Below are 3,941 nucleotides of genomic sequence, written 5' to 3'. Positions count from 1 at the left end.
ACGTGATAAATATTATAGTTATGGAGGATAGGGGGAACTCTCGATTGAACTGGCGCTCAGAGTCTGGAAGTAAGTAGTGTGTTAAGTGCAGCTTGGCCGTCACGTAAACTCCTTCCACTCCACCTATTTTCAACCACGTAGTCCAAATCCTTGAGGATTGCAAATACCTCAGCCTGAAAGACCGATGCAAACTTGCCAAGAGAAAAGTTAATCTTATCCCCATTTACTCCGATAAAGACCTCAACATTATAGAATTTTTTCAACAAAGGTAATGGTGACGTACTATCCTATAGCATTGAAAAGACACAAGTGCTCAAATCTCTGCCGCCAGCAATTTCCGCATCGCCGCACTCTGTGTTATACCACCATCCGTTTCTTTTTAGTCTGCAGGTGGTCTTTAAGGCTTCCCAACGTTTGAAGGCACAAAGTGACGGTACGTGCAGCAGTGCATCAAGAGCAACGCGACGTGTTGTAGAGAAATCTTTCATAGCGCACACGGCAGTAGTTCTTTGAAGTTTTGCAAGCAGACTTCCCACGCTCTTGATTGAGAATCTGCTCCACCATACCAGTGACGCATAGCTAATTAATCATAGAGGTATAAATCCAGAGGATTCCCTATTTGGACATACCCCACGTCTTACTAAAGACCAGTTTACATCGCCAAAATGCTGCCCATTCTTTAGCGGTTTTGTGTTCCTCGTTAGATTTCCACTATAGTTTTGTATCCAGTGTTACTTATAGATACTTCACTTCCGGAGAATTCTGAATTGTAACTCCTTTCATTGTAAGCGCAATGAGACCATTCAACCTTCTCCGAATCCTGGTTTCGAACTACGCTTTAATGACGAAATATCTAACATTACATCTTCTTCGGACTATTTAACAAAAAAAAAGAGTCTTGTTATGTAAATTTATTCATTTTGATTAAAATAAAATGAAAAACAGCTTTTTAACAAATAAATGTTTCAAAACTAGATTTTATTTTATTTCTTCATCTCTGTACATCGATATTATTCAAAGTATCTTTAAAACGCTTGAGAAAAACGTTCAAATTTGATTATCGAAAACATCAACTTACTATTGTTTGTATGTAAATTTTACTCCCAAAAATTTAAAAGGAAATCCCCCTATCAAAAAATTTCAATGTGGCAAGGCTATGCTTAATGTTTACTTCTGGAAAAATGTCAAAAATCTTCTTTATAATCAAAAAGTAATGAAACTACCTTCTTTTTTGTATCATCCCACTAGAACTTGAAGGGAGATCTCCCAATGTGAGGAATAAAAGAGTAATCCCTTTGGCCTGATTTCGGAGCAATAGGAGAGATTTGTCGGTTTTGACCTCCCTTATAACTCGCTTAGGAGTTAAATCGGAGATCTCCTAAACGAGCAACAAACGCATATTCCCAGAGGCATGATTTTAGAGCAATAAACAATTTTTGTCGTCTTTGTACTCCTTTATTACTGTTTATTAAGGCGCTGGCCCAATGCAGGCTTGCTTTGCACGCCTTGCTTACCTTAATTTGCTTTGATATACTTCAAAAACCCGTTTGGCCAAATGGCGGCTGTGAAGTTAAAATGTCAAGGTCTGTTCCCTTACACTAAGAATAATTTTTCCACAAAAATCTAGAAAATTAAAAAAAAAAGAAATACAAAACTATCTTTTCAGATTTATTTTTAACCTAATGCAAATTAATTTTTGCAATTCAAAGGAATGGTAATAATTATACATACATATATAAATATATGTACATTTATTAAAAACAACAAACTAAAAAATATCGGTTTTACAAGAGACGACTGACTAGTAGTTTGACATCAAAACTATCGCTAGCTAGTTGCTGAGTCTTCATTTTATGAAACCTCATATTGATGTATTGTGGAACGATTTTCCGTCACCGCTTGTCAAATTTGGTTTGGAGACAAACCGGTTTCGGCGTTGTGCCATCTTCCGTGTCATTTTTCGTTCTGAATAGTTCGTGTTTCCTCCTATTGTAGTCTCTTATATGTTCTCGGAATCTTGTTTTAATCTTACGGTCAGTTTGCTTTATGTAGCTACAATTGCATTCACACGTTAATTTGTATACACCCTGCTTATCTAGAGTGTCCTCTTCGTTTGTGCTGTTGTTCAGTATCCTTCCGACGTTGTTCCTGGTTCTGAACGATGTGCGAATGTTGAATTTTTGGAAAACCTTGACCAGTTTGTATGTCATTTTACCCGTGTAAGTTAACACTGCCCCTACTTTTTCGTTTCGAGTCCTTCCTAATTCTATCCGCCAGATCTTTTTTGTATCCATTGTTTCTGGCGATAGCATATATTGTGTCTAGCTCTCTCCTGAACATATAAGAGACTACAATAAGAGGACACAAAAACCAAGCGTCACACCAGAATCAAACTTCGCAAATCATATGTTCGAAAATAAATGTACACCAATGAAAATTAATAAGGCAGCCAAACTCCTCCATGTACAGCATAAAGGACGGCGTTTGAACATATTGGAAAACATGGAGATATACAAGCAAAAAACATTTCAAGGGAGAATTATAAACGAAAAAACGAACACCGTATCCACGTAATATTCGAACCACTCAAGATGTTGTACGAAAAATATGAGAAGACCCCTGCAAAAACGCCAACGCTAAGATACATACCTACGCCGCAGAGACCAAGAAAATGAAAATAACGGATTTCTATCTGCCAGCACAAGCAAGCAACCTAATACCTGCTAAATAACGGAACATAAACCGACGCAATCACGAAAACCAAGAAAATAAAAATAACGGATTTCTACCCGCCGGCGAATACAAGCAACCAAAAAGCACCTACCTGTGAGATAATGACCTAATGACAGCTAAAACAGATAGTAACACGAATACATAAAAAGCGGAAGGAAACACGAACTATTCAGAACGAAAAATGACACTGAAGATGGCACAACGCCGAAACCGGTTTGTCTCCAAACCAAATTTGATAAGGGACAAGGGTTCCACAATACATCATACTCTTACCCTGTCGGAAACACAAACAACCAAAAAGAAACTTCATATTTTTATATAAGAAGCAAGAGAAATTAAGGATTAAGGTACTTGTTTTATTTTTTCTCGTTTATATTCAATGAAAGACCTGATTCGCATGGAGTTTTGCTTTAAACATGCAAAATGTTGTATTCAAAGTTCTTGTAAAATTTGTAAAAATGGACTTAGCAATTTTTCACTTTAAGCCAGCGACATGTTCAATATAGATATGGAAACATAGAATCATTATACCCGAGCGCACTTGTGCACAAGGGTATTATAACTTTGTTCACATAACGGTTGTTTGTAACAGGCAAAACGAATCGAGATAGATATAGACAAATGTATATATAAATGATCAGAATGAAAAGAGAAATCGATTACGCGGTGACTGTCTGTACGTCCGTCCGTCCGTCTGTGCACACGATAACTCGAGTAAAAATTGAGATATCTTAATGAAACTTAGTACGTGAACTTCTTTTGGGTGTAGGACGGATGGTATTGAAAATGGGCGAAATCGGACAATAACCACGCCTACGTCCCATATAACGGTAATTTTCAGAAATACGAAAACTGCGATATTTTTGTAACTACTGAAGATTATTCACTCAAAATTGATATTTACAATGAGTTTTAGACGAAAAATAAGAATATTTTAAAATTTTGGCAAATGGGCGTAGCCACGCCCACTTATGGTTACATGTGTATATCTTGGTAACCGCTGCACCAATTTCTTCCAAACTCGGCACAGTTGTTGGCCTTGATACATCATACTAAATGGCCGAAAATTTAAAAAATCGGACAATAACCACGCCTACCTCCCATATAACGGTAATTTTCAGAAATACGAAAACTGCGATAATTTAGTAACTACTGAAGATTATTCACTCAAAATTGATATTTACAATGAGTTTTAGACGAAAAATAAG

This window comes from Rhagoletis pomonella, unplaced genomic scaffold (assembly GCF_013731165.1).
Source record: "Rhagoletis pomonella isolate Grant_MI unplaced genomic scaffold, Rhpom_1.0 Rhpom_scaffold_00017, whole genome shotgun sequence".
Lineage (NCBI taxonomy): Eukaryota > Metazoa > Arthropoda > Insecta > Diptera > Tephritidae > Rhagoletis > Rhagoletis pomonella.
This window is presented reverse-complemented; position numbering follows the sequence as displayed.